The sequence below is a fragment of the Pteropus medius genome, unplaced genomic scaffold (genome assembly GCF_902729225.1).
Source record: "Pteropus medius unplaced genomic scaffold, Ma_sr-lr_union100, whole genome shotgun sequence".
Lineage (NCBI taxonomy): Eukaryota > Metazoa > Chordata > Mammalia > Chiroptera > Pteropodidae > Pteropus > Pteropus medius.
The window spans coordinates 2,812,543-2,828,629 of record NW_024354500.1 but is presented as its reverse complement, the minus strand read 5'-3'; the positions used below and the strand labels follow the sequence as shown (position 1 = coordinate 2,828,629).

Here is a 16,087-nt window from a genome sequence, read left to right as displayed (position 1 = left end):
ACTTTTATTTAAAACCATGCAAATTGGTCCTGTTGGATTTCTAGCTATTTTTACTTAGTAAATGATCATCTTATAGATTTTTGAAGTTTAATTCTAATATTTTTAACTATCTCTATTTTGTTTTTTTTTTTTACATTTATCTTCCTATTAAATATTAATCTTCCCTTTCATTTTTTTATGTTCCACCACTCCTTTTAAATTTATATTATTTTTGTACTCAAAATACATTAGGATGTTAATTTAAAAATTATGTCACTTAAACCAAAAAAAAAATAAGTATAGCAATTTCTCCATTCTTATGTTTGGAATATCATAATCTATCGCAAAATAAATCTCAGCGTTGCTAAAGGGTGAAATCTAGCATATGCTGCCCCTCCCCTTGGTTTTATAGACATGCAATATCAAATCTTCATTATACTCAGAGCAGAGATTAAAGATGGAGAGCTGCCTTACATGACAAAATGAGGGGAACTTATCAGTAAATCTTCAAGGAGGAAATGTCGTGTGATGTGCAGGATAACAAAGAGCATTTGAGGAAAGTGGTGGTCTGTGTTCAATACTAACTTCTGTACTCTTGTTGTGATACAGCACTACTCCATCTAAAACTTCAGAAATACTTGCCAAGTATGCCTTGTGTGAAAGTTTAAAAGGAAATCAAGAGATCAATTTCCACTTCCAGGTCAACACAAAGAGAGAGAAGGGAAAATTTATGGTATAAGATAGGAATGGAATTTGGAAATCTCCAGGAGGAATTCAGAGCATTAAATAATCAGCAGTTCATAAGACCCTTGGAATTCTCAGGAATCTTCTGGGACATTGGAATTTCCATAGAATGGAGGATGGTTAGCTAGGAATCTCAAACACATAGACCACAATTTATGTCTAGGCTACTTTTGTTATTACACAAATATTGAGGCAATATTTTATAAACAATGAAAACAATAAATTTTCACTTGGAATCTAACCACTCCAGAAATTCATAGTAATTTGTACATTTCCCTTTATTTCAATTTGTATATACACATAATTTTACATGGTATACATATAATTTTGTATTTTTAATTTTGTGCTTAATCCCAAATCATAAACACTTCGACATATTTATTATTTTATAGGTGTCCTTATAATGACTATTTACTTAACTCTTTTCTAATCTTGGATATTTGGGTATTAGTGGGTTTTAACATACATATTAAGAACATTTGAATTTAAACATTTATCAAATGTTTTTGTCCTTATTTTGGATTGTTTTCTCTTGCAGAGGAAGTAGAATTCTGGCTTAAAGATAGTCTCTAGATATTCGGAATATACTAGGTGTGTGGCTATCAAATGGTTTTAAACTTTCTAATTCTGTTTTTATCAAATGAAAAATGGAAGTAAAAATAAGACTCATATTGTAGAATTATTGAAAGAATTAAATGCAAAAATGCATAACAAAGATTTACTAAATATCTATTTGGACAAATTTCTAGAAATGAAAATATCGAGGCAAAGGATATGTTTACATATTTTTTTTTTCAAAACTGCTGCACAAATTGTAAACTTCCAGAGTATTCACTTGCCAAAAAGATGAAAACCAGCCTTTAATATCTTAAACAAAAAACCATAAAGCTGCATTTATTGCTAACTTAAGGAAGGGAGAACTATGCTGGTCAGGCAGAGGCCCCCAGAGCAGAGGATACTGCTAATACTATACAGGGGTTTGGGCAGAATGGAATTCAGTGATTGGCTACTTTCAGAGGAATTAATGTATTGATGTCATTTGTAGAAAATGGTTTCTCAGGTAAGAATGTCATTGATTAAATGACTTTGAGAGTGTGTTCTTTGGAGCGAGTCCTTTTCTGATCAACTGACTTCCCAAAGTTAGGATTGTGACTAGTTGGTTAATTTGCAAATGCATATTCACTGTGGTGCATTGATCAAATTTGAGTAAGATCACTTCTGTTATTGATTAAGTAAGCAGGTTTAAAATCAGTTCTGGTGACAACTTGCTACCACAGTTACAGAAAAACAAAAATCAGTTATTTCCTACAAGTGTAGGAACATGTTATTCTCAAGCTATATTTGAAATTAACCACATGAAAAAAATACATTTTTTTGGTGGAGAAAATGATGGAGGATGCCAAGAAGAGCTCTGTAAGAAAGACTAAGAAATAACTAGAAGTTTGCTTTTAATACAATCTTCTGACTGACAAATAACTATATCAGAATCAAACAGTGAAACAAAGGTGGAAAGTTAGCACCCACTGAAAAGAGGAGTGACGCCAGATGGAAAGGTAAGTATATGTTATGTAAGTTAATAAAGTTGTCAAAAAAAACCTTCCTGCTTCACTATCAAAAAGTCATAGAATTTTATATTTTGGCATGATCATAAATGTTATCTTTTTATTAAACTTTTTAGTTCAGAGACCTGCTCTTCTCAGAATTTATACTTATGTAGAGTAGCTTATTTTTCATTTTTGGATCATTTCTAGTTTCCTCTCTTTAATATAAAACTTGCTTTTACTAGCTTTTATTTCGTTCTAGAATGCTTACAATCTCCTCCTGGTGAGTTGTCCCTGCTAGTTCCAAAATCCTTTTTTGGCTCTCCTCCCCCTGAATTTTGTTTTCCTCCATGGTCAATAATAGTGAACACGTTCTCTTTTTTTAATGACATTTAATTTCTAAAATACTGGCTTCTCTTGTTTTTACTTTCACCCCTTATGTTATTCTGTCATGCAAAACTAACTCTCTTCCTCTCTTCTTTTGGCTAACACTTTCAAAATGATCTATTATTTTTCTTTTTTTTTTTTTTTTTTTTTTTTTTTCTGAGCACTATGTCAGTAAGTCCAAGTTAACTTGTATGGATGATGTGTATGTCTTCCATTCTGTCATTCTTCTACAATCCATTCCTGCACCATCAATAGATGACTCATTCCAACCTGACCTCAGAAGAAGAGCTTGTATTGTAGGATAAACAGAATAGCAAGCGAATCCTATTTCTTTTATTTATTAGCTAATATAACCTTATGTAAGTAATTTAAGCTCTGATTCATCTCATTTTTTTACCAGTAAAATGTGAATTGTAGTACACTAAATTGTTAGGATGATGTAATGAAATTATGTATAGGAAACATAGTACACTGTCTCTATACAGAAGGAACTACGTAAATAATATATCTTCTTATTTATGTTTATTCTTTATAATCACTTGCTACATTGATGTTTCCTCAGAACTGAGTAACTGAATGACCCATGAGACCTAATGTCAAAAGGCCAGCGTCTTTGTCTGTTAGGGTGTTAGGGCAAGTCAAATGATCTAATTTTACTTATTTAGTGATACTAATAATTCCTTCTCTAAATCTCATTGTGATGATGACAAAGTGAAATGTAATAATGATTATAAAAGTATTTATAATTATTATAACTACTGTTAGCATTTTTTTGGCATTATCTATGTGCAAGACACTGTGTTGGCACTTAATATACATAAGCTCAGTATTTACAATTACCAATCAGAGAATTAATATTGTTCTCAATATTTATGTGAGAGAACTGCAGCTCAGAAAGATGAAGTAGTTGGGCCAAAGGTACATAGCTAAGATGGCTCAGAGCTAGAATTGAAGCCCTCTGAATGTTCACTCCTATCTTCAGAGCTATACATAAGTGCAAATGATCACAGTTGCATTCAGTCAGTTTCATTTCACTAAACATGATCCTTCGCTATTATTTGAACCATGTTCTATCACTATCCAGCGCCTTTTAAAGATTGCTATTAACTCACCAGAAGGCATTTTAGAGCTAGATTTTGCTTTCATTTACTTGAGTTTCAGCTGCTTTTATGGCTGCTAGCACTAACCAGTAAAATTATACACACTACAAGTATAATGATGTCATATCCCGACACACACACCTTTGTTCCACATCATTGTCGAGCTTAATCATAATTTTTTAATTAAAAGAAGGAATCAGGCTTTTACTTTAAATTTACTTTAATTTCCATCTCTGAGGAGAATGCTCTATCAAAACAACTTATTTCCCATTCTACTACTTCTCAACCTTCAGAGGCATATGGTTGTTTAATAACCTCAGGATGTCTTAGGGGGAAACCCAGCTTCCATACTTTAATTCCCTGAGGCCTCTGGGAGTCACTCCCACAAATTCCCAAAAAGAAATGAAGATTGAAAAGTGGTTTCCTATCACTTTGCAGATATTACAAAAACCAAAGAGGTCTTCTTTCTCCTGCACCCTATCACACTGAAAATTTCTCTCCTCTTCCCAAACAGGTAAACCATTTCTCTAATATTATGGATAGGAATTAGGGAAAGAAATATGACTTAAAATTTACTAATTGCCTAAAACATGTCAGTAAATTACAAGAATTATTTTTTACTATCATCACAGTCCTACGAAGATTTCTTAGTCTCCATTTCTCATCTGAACAAGCCTTGAGAAGTTAGAGATTTGCCTAAGTCTCAACATGAAATGGAGCAGAGGCGAAGGGTGCTTCTTGAGAGACTACTAATTTTCCAAATTATTAATTTTGCAAATATAATTAATTTATCAACTAATTATATTGCCATCCTGCCTCCCTACAAAATCCTTAAATTCCCTCTGATATATTGTGGTATTCCACCCTAACATTTGTATCACTTGACATGGGAACTAATATTTGTCCTTTTTTTAATGTAATCATATTTTTCCTACATGGATAAGTCATAACGTATTTGGAATGAGAATTTGGTCCATCTTCATTAAACTTTTTTGTCTTAATATTAAAAATCATTCAGAGAAACTAAGCACAAAACAAAGATTGCAAGAATTTACATATCTGCTGTTCTTTTCCTAACAAGCATTTGTAAGTTGCTTCTGAAAATGAGCAAAATGTTAGTTTTGCCCCAAATAGAATGTGTCCCTCTCTGGCTTGTGTAGGTGCACAATCCTCAGCAGAACCATGGTTCAGATAATAGAGGAGGATGAATTAGACTATAGAAAATATATTATATAGGAGTATATTTTAATATCTTCACAAAAATACTGACAATTGTCCCTGGACTAGTAGTGAAAGGGGAGGGATAACAGTTTGGGAGCTTGTCAGCATTCTGCTAGACACATTTTGTTAGCCATTTACACTTACTCAACTATTTTGTTATGTTCTGCTTTTGGTGATTTAGACACATTCACTTTTATTTGAGGAATACTTTATAATATGTTCTGAGATACTTTAATAGAGTCTCCTAAGCTGTAAGAAGCATGTATCAGATCTTATAAGCTCTCTTAAAAAACTTTATGAAGCATAAACACCATGAATAATGATCTATTTGCAGACTCTTAATCTAAAAATGCTAGGCAAAAATGCAAAAAAGCATATCATTCTGTTTGGTTCAGAGTATTTTTTATTAATATTCCTACATATTTATAGATCATCTGTGTATGTTACGTGTGTGTCTGTGTGTATATATATTTGCTGAGTAACGATATAAAATGTATTTCTTACTATAGATCATAGTTAAAAACTTTAAATGCCATTATCCAAAAAAATCTAATAGAGAGCTAGAACTCTTAAGAAACTTTCTCGTATCCAGAAATCAAACTTTTACTTTAAATACTTGCTTCAATTCTGTAGAGCTTTGTTTAAATAAATGTAAAAGCCACTAGAAAGATGTACAGAATGAACTAAAACTCAAAAAACAGAAAACAGTAATGGAATCATTGCAAATACTTGAGTGAATAGTCAATTTTTAAAATATATAAATATCCCTTAAAATTCAGTTAATAAATGGTGAAAGCAGACTAGTGGGATTCAGACATCAGCTGTACCACTTGCTGGTTGAGGAACCCTGGACGAAGTTATTTAACCACTCTAGGCTATACATCTTCCCCTATGAAATGAAGATAAAACTACCCTTTGTCTCCTCAGGTAGTTAATAGAATTAAGTTATGGAGTCCATATATTGGATTCAGTACCTCATGGTAACGCATTTTGAACAACTGTTAACTATTAGCCTATTAGTTTTACAGCTTTACAGGGAGGATTACAAAGTACTAATTTAGAGACTGACCTAAAATTGTTTTGTTTTGTTTTACTTGGTTTTATATGTTTGCATAGTTTATAACCTGTTAAAAATATCTGCAAAATTAGTAGTCTCTCAAGTAAAAAATAAATCTTGCTTTTTGATCTCCTAAGAGATATTATTTATTTGTGAGTTTCTGTGGTCCAATGTTAGATAGCGATAGTTTTACTTTGCTTAATTTTTACTCTAGAATCTTCATAGTTTGACTAAACAGGAGTGATTTTTTTTTTTTTAAGCTTACAGCAACTGGTATTCCTAGGTGGTCTCCCATCCAAGTACTAACCAGGCCGACCCTGCTTAGTTTCTGAAATCAGACAGGATCGGGCACATTCAGAGTGGTATGGCCATAGACTAAACAGGAGTGATTTTAAAAATGATTTCAGACAGGTATGTTTAAGTACATCCTTTTTCATAGAAGCCCTCAAAATATGAAATTATCTAGGTAAAAAAATTAGACACATGAGTTTTAGAGAGTCAAATGTGAAAAACAAAGTTAAGAACACATAAAATAATGCACTTTTAAAATACAAATTTTTCTGATTATAAAATTAACATATATTCATTATAAAAATGCAATAAATACCAAAATATAAAAAGAACCCTGTTAATATTTTGGTGTACATTTCCTGTGCATATATAATGCTAATAATTTTTTAAGTAGGATCATACCAGAGTTTTATAAATTTATTTTGTCTTCTTATTACATCTTGGATGTTTTCCATATCAACATGTATAAGTCAATAGTGTTGTTTCAAAACTATGTAGTATTCTATTCTTTGTTTGGACCATAATTTTTTGACCAATTACTTATTTAAATTTAAGAACATTTACCTTATATGTAATATTTAAAATTTTCAAACAATGCTTCTATCCTTATACAACACTCTACGTGTCTTTCTCGAAATAGTTTTCCTCCAGTTCCCAAATGTAGCTTTAATTATTGAATTCCAACTATGTGATAATCACAGTGTTAAAAGCATTTTATATATACCGTACAATAAATGTACTATGTTATTTCATATAATTATTATAATTATAATATTGTGATACATGTACCAGCATTAACTCCATTTAAACAAATAGGCAACGGAGAATTAATACAATTGAAAATTTGGCAAAAGTCCACAGAAAGCTAGAATTATAACCAGTACAAATGGGTTCCAAAACCCTTGTATGTAACCATCACACTATACTACCTCTATACCATAGTATGTACATCTTAATTTTTCATTAGTACTTATTGTTTCCAGAAAATTTAAATTAATTTGGTTGAATAATATAAATTCCATTTTATAGAACTGCAGTTCATTTGCGCCTAGCCCTCAGTACATTGTCTTTTATGGAAACTTGTCAATTAGGTGTGTGACACATTCAAATTTCATGGCATTATCAAAAAAAGACAAATTACACAATTGCTGAGGAGTTTATGAAACCAATTACAAGTTAAGAATGAATATATTGTGTGGAAAGAAAACAGAACAAATTATTGGCAAAATTATTTTAGCAAATGACTTTACTAAATGCCACATAACATGAATGGCAGACATTGTCAAAGAGAAACTATTATGGTCTTTGTATTCTGACTGATAGTTTTCTCTACAGTTACATGAAGCTCTGGTGTGTATAGAATAATCAAGTGTTAGCGTATGTATGGTTCATATACATGAGGGACATTTTGTTTACTGAAAATTTATACTAGTAAAGAAGAGATATTTCTTTAGTTACTGCTTATTATTCTTTTGAAAAATATTGCAGCCTTAGACAATATTTTGCTGAGATTAGAAGTGAATAAGCACCAGTTATTGTGCCCCAGGAAAAGTTGTTAATAAGCAAATGTCAGAGGTTGCACCTTAGTGCCAATATTTAAACTAGCTTTAGGCCTGAGGTCAGTTGGCCGCCAGTTTAATTAATCCTGACCATGGTTCAACATCAAGAAAATAATAATGAGCATTGGGAATATAATAAGATTGTGGACATTAAGTATAAATGTAAAACTCTGCTTTTCTATTCTAGAGTATACTGGTTATTGAAAGGAAAGTTACTTTTGAAGTGAAGAGGAGGAAACAAACATTTCTTCCCAAGACCAATACTGCCATGTCTGTGACTTCAAGTCAGTATCTCAAGCAGGATATCTCAATGATATATTCAATATCTAGCACAGCCAGAAACAATTACATATTGCCAGAAAAATGACTTTTCTGAAATAAAGATAATAGGATCCCCTAACAAGACCAAAAGAAAATCATGCAAAAGACTGGATCACTTATAGATCGACTTTTTATAATATTTGATGATTTTCTATATCTCCCAGTTGCCTTAGAAATATATTGATGGGATATCATCAGGCATACTTAAAAATCACATCCATGTGATTCATGAGATCATGAAGAAATCATTTTAGACTCAAATGTCACCGAAGAGTAAATTAGACAGTCATTTACCCTTGACTTCCTAATAGTTGAGTGAGTTGAATCCTTTAACCTTTTAGCTTTGATCATGATATATTGACTTAATATCTGATGAAACACTAGAAGTTAGATCTCGGTATTCAAAGCTATGTAACAGAGCCTCAGTATGCTTGCTATAAATCTTAATAGACATAATCAAAAGTTTAGATTTAATTTTACTAAGAAACCAAATGCATAAGAACCTATTTATCCTAGAGTCAGATATAAACAGCATCATCCTGCTTATGAAATAATCATATTGTGTTTTATTATATTTTATCTTTATATTCCAATTGTGATAAGCATTTTAGTGTATCTAAAATTGGCAAATCTTTTGCATACTAAGTATTCATTAAGAAGTCTGCAGATGCTGAAAGATTGATGTCATGTTTAGGAATATCTTCTTCATAGCCCTTGTATGTTATCCCAGGGCTTTTTACATTGAGAAGAGAGCAAATTTTATTCCAAAAAAATAATAATAATAAAGAATCAAGTGTAGCAAATCATGTGTGTAGAAGCTTGAGGATATTTTGGGGTTTTAAAGCAATAAGAGAAGAGAAATAATTTTAATGGTACTCAAATGAAATGCTATTCCCACATTTTACAAATTATCAACTTAATATGATTTTTAATGTGACTTATGAATATAAACTTTTAATATGACATAAATAAGACTTGATTTTTGCAGCATATAGACTATGTACTGAAAAAATAGAATGGGGTATGGGCACATGGAAACTTAAGACACAGTTTATAAATTTTTGACTTTTACCTTTACTTGTTTTCCATATGTATCAAGCCAAAATTTAGATTCATAATACTGCTAGATTGATCAGCAAATATTTATGAAGAATTTATTAATTCAAAGCATACTGTGAGGTACTGTAGGAATGGAAACCAATGAGACATGACTCCTTTCCTCAAAGACTTAGTAGTTATATTTTCCTCTTTCTCGTATCCTAAATTTTTCCTTTCACATATGTTTTCACTTGAGAGAGTATAGCAATCTTACAGTATTCCAAGGTAGTTGTCAAACAGATAATTTGTTAGGGGACATGCTTTTTGGCAATTATATTCCTTAACAAAAATTAATCCTAGATTCCTTTTAATTCTCCAGCATCCAATCAATACCAGTTCTATTCAAAATGTAAAGAGATTCTAATTCCATTCTCCAATATAAGGAGATACATGAAGCTATAATCGAAGGAGACCTATAGAGCATCTGGGGAAAGATAAAAGAAGGAAAATGTGTCCATGTGTACTCAAAACTGCTCACTCATCTGTTGAACAGCTGGACTGTTCTCTCAGTTTTTTCTTCTGCTGAAGAATATTCTACATAGGTCACCATTCTTACTCTCTCTTTCAGTGAGAAGCTACTGACCTTATCAGTTTTGATTAGTCCTACTTTCTCTTGATTAAAAAATAGGGCAGCAATAGTTTTCTAATATATACAGAACCGTGTATTACTATATGTGGGGGGCAGGGGATGACTTTGTAGAGAAGGGAAGACTTACTTAAGGTCCTTAGATTAAAGAGGCAGAATAATCTTAGCAAAGGTGGAGTCTCACTTAATTTTTTTTTCTTTACTCTTTTACGTACTTATATATTTTTTCCTTTATGGGCTATAAAAATAGACCTGAATGCTGACATTAAAAAGATAATAGCTTCCAAAGAAAGATATATGGAGAAATATTCCTGGGTAGCAGAACCCAAACACCTATATGTCTTTTTTTTTAATACTTTAATTTTACAAGGAAAGTGAAATTTGAAATGGCACTTCCTAATGGGAAAAAAAAAGAGTAAAACTATATAGCTGTCTAACCAATGTACTGTACACTTAAACTAATTTAAATAAATAATTATGCTTTTAAAAGAACAGAACTATTAGCACAGATAGTTAGCAGCAAGGTTGAGGACACAATTAACAGACTAAAATATTGGTATAAAGTCTATGAGCACTAGAGAAGTTGTGGCAACAGGAGTCAGGACTGAGTTGGCTTCATTAATAAGGCATCCTTTCACTTCCTATCTGCTTCGTATCATTTGTCACTGTAGCATACGGACATTCTTAAGAGTCTACAAGTGAATTCTAATCGAGAAAGTCTATTCATTGTGTAATGTGTGTTGTCTTTTAAAGTAGAAATTTCTCTTTCAGGAATATTAGAGTTAGTTTGAAGTGTTCCGGTAAAATTTCAGAGAAAAAGTGTCGCAATAATAAATAGACACTATTAAAGCAGAGGTCAGCCTTTCAGAAAAATTCATCAACCAGTTATTGATTGCATTCAGTGGCACTATTGGGGGTAAAGCCAACCACATGTACACATGGGTAATCTGTTCATAAACTTGTCTACGCTGTAAAATCCTTTTAAAAAGTAGTAATTTCAGAGATGAAACAGGTTGTAGGAAGATGGCAAAGAAAATCAATCCCATTAAAATTTTCTAGTTTTAAGGCAAGTTTCTAGTTCCCAAATTCATCTGCAAAACTGCTTCTTTTAACAAGTGATACTAAAGGCAAGATTTATCTGTGCTTATAGTGGTATTCAAATTATCTTGGGGAAAAAAATGAGACACGATCAAGTTATCAGTAAGGGCAATCACCAGAAAAGGATTGGGCTATATCCGTGTCTGATTTAAAGCCTTACTTTGAGAGAAAAAGCATTTTGCCAAAAGTGGACAAAAGACCAACCCAGAAAAGCTACAAGGAGGAAAATGATCAGAATCAAGACAGACTTGGATTAGCAGCTACTTAAAGATTCATCATTAATGAACATAGCATAACTACATAAATCTGATCCTAGACCAAGGCTGTTTTTTTTCTTACTCTTTATATTTTATGTGCCCACTCTATCCTTAAGTAGTTCATTTTCTCTGTATCTGGGTCTACTATGGGATAAATATTGCAGGTAATTCAGAAAATTTTACTGAAAGGAATAGCGACCAGAAGGGCTATGATACATTATTTTGTTTATGCATCCTCAAAAATCTCATTAAAATATACATACTATGGGCAGGGAGTGGTATTTACATATAAGTATTCTCTATCACCGTATATTTTGCTAACATGGGTTTCTCATTATTATTATTTTCTTTCTAATTTTATTTTTGCCCAAGAAAGAGCATAACTATAAGGGAGAATATATAGGATTATCAAGTTTTTATGATAATAAACCTAAAATCATAGCAATGTATGATATAAAAATGTTCCACTAGATTAGATTATATGGCATTCATAAAAGCCCTGTGATATTGACAAAGCAGATATTTTGCCTACTTTTCAGAGAGAGAGAGAAATTGAATCTTAATAAAATTTAGGGTCTTTCCATAAATGGCATAACTTGTCAACATCACAGGTAGAAATGATGCCAAGACCATTTAACTCTAAAGAAGGTGTTCTTACCTACTATATTGCCTCCGATCTAATTTTCTGCCTTTTTTGTAGTTGCATAACCTTGGACAAATTACTTAATTTCCCTAAACCTGAGTTCCATACCTGGAAAATGCAGGTGCTCAATGCCATTTATCTGGTAAGTTTGTTACGAGAAAGAAATGACACACTGAGTATAATTGCTCAACTCAGTGCCAGGGAGCACAGAAACCCTTACAAATGCTACCTATGCTATTATTTCACTGATAAGATAGGAGAAAAATTTAGAGAAGTTGAGGATTTCTTCACAGACATTAATTCAATAAGCATTCATTGCGTGTATATTACATGCCAGGCACTGTACTAGGTACTGGAAAAACAAGAACTTAAAGATACAGTTTCTTGCCTGGTGTGCCTTTTTGCCTAAGTAAGGGAAGTAAGCATGCAAACTAATACTTGCCAAAGGTAATAAATGTATTTCAATTATTAAGATAGAGTGGAGAGGGGGTGTTGTAGGCATCAAGCACAGAATGGTCAGAAAAAATCTGGAGGTTTAGATGTTTCCTAGAATGTGGCATTCCAGACAGAGGAAAACAAGCAGAGGCAACGAAACAGGAACTGTTTCAGTGTGTTTGGAAAAGTAAACATTTTAGTATGACTAGAGTTTGAGGATGATAAGGGTCCTAATATGATAGAAACTAATGGTTAGATAAAGTGATAATTTTTCTTAAAAGCAGATAAGTCATTTTCTTCCTTCTTTCTTCCTTTCTTTTCCTTTTCTCTCCCTCTTCACTCTCTCTCTTTCTTATTTTCTTTTTTCTTGCTTTTTAGTATACTCCTTCTCCATGCTTCAATTTCTAACCCTCAGGCATACCATAACCTTAGTATATGTCAGTGCTGAGCGCAGGGCTATTGTACCACCAGTATTTGTTCAGCAAGATTATTTTAAAACTATAGAGATAGAAACCTGGTGGGTGGATTAAAATTTTAGATAGGATGGCTAAGTCTTGTGTCTTTTTAAACAAAGAAGATAACTTTGTTCAAAGAATGGAACCGTAACACTGCCCTGTTAGGGGCTAGGAAGGGTTCATATGACAGAAGATAATGAAAGGACACCATTGAAATAGTTTAAGCAGAGTTCCCTTCCCCACATCACCACATCCCTGTCTGCTTTGCTTTTTGCCACTTAGATAGCTCACTTCGGTTGTGCACCCTACTCCAAAAGCCCTCACTTAGGGAGCGAAGAGGTGAGGCTTTCCAGATAACAATGAACTGTGTGCTCTTCCTTGCCAAATTGAGTCTATCATTTACCTCTCTCTCCTTCAGTACTTTCTCCTGGATATGTTTTCACAGCATGGGGCCTTCAGCTACACAAGTGCATGCGCGCACGAGCACACACACACACACACACACACACACACACACACACACACACACTGAATAATGGGAACCTACTTATTACATCATTCTTTTGTGGAAAGTTAGTTTCTAAACTCTCTTTCTTCCTCAGTGACTTTTTTTTTCAGTGAGTAAAATGAATGACGGTATTTGTTTGCAGCTTCCAGTGTTGCCTGTAAAGAACACCAGTTATTCATTTAGGAAAATTGCTTGATCAATGCTATGCAGGGCTATTATATCTTTTCTGCTGACAGGAGAAAAGAGTAATATCCCCAATTGAAATAACTGGAAAACCAGATTGCTGAATTAGAAGTGAAGATATCATTAGATGTACCCTCCAATAACTGGTTAGAATTGGAAGCATTTAAGTCTATACATAATCAAATATTGCATCTTTGTTTTATGTTAAATAGATTTTTATGGAAGGGCAATAAAGGAGGAAATCTGCTTGCTAATTTGATTAAAAACACAATGGATCTCTGTTATTTCAGCTATTTAGACTCCAATAGGTGGAGGTTGATTAGAAGAAAAAAGAAAAAACTAATTTCATATTTGAGATCTATTATCAAACATTACATATGTTTGTAAAGTGAAATTATTTATTACAATCGAAAGTATGTTTTCATAATCACTCTCAGATATATTTCTAACTTCTCTTTAAAATGAAAAAAGTAGCTAAAGAGATAATAGCCCTCTATCACCAGGATGTATGGGAAAGAGAAAGTATTTTATTAACCACATAAGCTCATTTACATAAAACACAACAGAGATTGAAAGAATTTCACTTGGTAAAAGCAATCCCAAAACACAGATCTGTAGAATCCCATAATTTAAGAAATGTATCTATTCTCTGTTTATACTGTTATAATTTTTTCATTGTGTCATAGCTGTTAGTGAACATATCCTTTTGCCTTATTATTTGTTTATCCGTTAAACAGATATTTACTGAGCTCCTATTGTGTGGCAGATGGTGTTTCAAGTAATAGGGCCACAGTAGATAAAACTCCTTACCAACAAAAAATCTAGTTGAAATGGACAATTTAAAAAATATGTATAACATATAGTATGTTGGATAATAATAAATTCCAGGGAAGAAAATATGTAGTAAAATATAAAGTGTGGGGATGCATTTTAATTTGAGTGATTAAAAAAAAAGACCTCACAGAGGGGCTTCCAGTCAAGATGGCAGAGTAGATAAACTCTGTGCTTGTCACCTCCCATGATCACATCAAAATTACAGCTAAACTACAGAACAACGATCCTTGAGATTAGCCTGAAGTCTAGCTGATCAGAAGTTTTATAACTAAAGACATACAAAAGAAGCCATCTCAAGACTGCTAGGAGGAGTGGAGATACAGAACAGGCTGGTCTCATATTTACATGTGGTAGTTAAAGTTTGGAGTGATATCTCAGCTGTGAAGGTGCCCCCTGAAGAGCAAGAGGTCCCAGCCCCACACCAGAATTCCCAGACCAGGGCTCCAGTGCTGGGAAGAGAAGTTCCCAAACTTCTGGCTGTGAAAACCAGATGAGTTTGTGGCTCAGTGAGATGGAGGGCAGCTGGAGTACCATGTGTTCCTCTTAAAGGGCCCACACAGAGTCTTACTCACTGACAAACTCACTCACTCTGAGCTCCAGCAGTAGGGCAGCAGCTCAAAAGGCACCAGGGACATAGGAAAGGAACTGAATTATCTGGCTTTAGGGCAAGGACTCAGGAAGTGCTTCTACCAGCACTTCCCAGACAGAGGTGCTGGTAGAAGCCATTTTCCTTTGTTGAACCCTCTCTCTACCCAGCCCGTACCCATAGATGGGTACCATATCTCAGCCTCCATGAAGCTAGCTAACACTCTTCCCCTGGCCCTGGTGATTACCTGAGACCCTGCCCCACCCAACTTGTGTGCCCACCTAAGCCACTTACAGTGGCTTTTCCATACAAATGGCCAGTCACGGCTGATGCTGCAGACTTAACTAAAATCTCTCAAAGGTTCACGAACCCCAAACAAGCAGCGTCTGGCCTCAGCATGCCCCAAACCTCTTGCTAAGCAGCCCTAAGCCTAACACTAGCAGCAGCCAGCTTCAGTTCACAGCTTAGCCTCTCCCAGGCACCTCCAAGCCCAGAACAAGTGACAACCATCTGCAGATCACTTTATAGCTCATACCAAGTGGCCCTAGGCATGGCACAAGAAGCTGCTGAACTTGGCCTGCAAGAGGACCGAGAATCAATACACCCAGTGGCCAGATTCAGACCATGCCAGAGCAATACCCAACCATCTCCACAGATGACACATCTAAAGGGTAGACTCAGCAGGCACCATAGCCCTGCTAAAGTAAATCCTGCTCTGTAGCTTCAGTACCTGCACAATAGCTCCTCCAATGTAGTCACGCCAGTCCTCACAATCAATTGAGCATGAGGGTCAATCTCTCCCACTGATGTGTCAACAGTAATCAAGGCTCAACTACAACAGGAGGCACACACAAGGAACACAACTGGAGCACCTGGCTAAGGTGACCAGGGAGACTGCACCAGTGGGCCACACAGCACACTTACTACATAAGGCCACTCTATGAAGAATGAGAGACAGCAGCTCTACCTAATATATAGAAACGAACAAAGAGAGGCAGCCAAAACAAGGAGACAAAGACGCATATCCCAAATGAAAGAACAGAACAAATCTCCAGAAAAGAAACAAATGAAATGGAGACAAACAATCTATCAGATGCAGAGTTCAAAATACTGGCTATAAGGATGCTCAGTGATCATAGTGAGAACTTCGACAAAGAGATAGGAAACATAAAAATGAAGATAGAAAATATTAAAAAGAACCAGT

At 34.0% G+C, this 16,087-nt stretch overlaps 1 protein-coding gene and 1 pseudogene across 2 annotated transcripts in view; one reads left to right on the top strand and one right to left on the bottom strand.

Moving 5' to 3' along the window:
• FUT9 (fucosyltransferase 9) overlaps positions 1-16,087 on the top strand; it is a 156,017-nt gene that overhangs the window by 92,913 nt on the left and 47,017 nt on the right. Inside the window, exon 1 of one of the 2 annotated variants that reach the window (XM_039853038.1) lies at positions 12,006-12,024. The exons of the other annotated variant lie outside the window; for it this stretch is intronic. The gene's annotated coding sequence lies outside the window, so the exon portion shown is untranslated. Of the gene's footprint in view, positions 1-12,005; positions 12,025-16,087 lie in introns of those variants that run through there. 2 annotated transcript variants of the gene reach the window in all.
• LOC120595159 (uncharacterized) lies at positions 6,288-6,405 on the bottom strand (annotated as a pseudogene).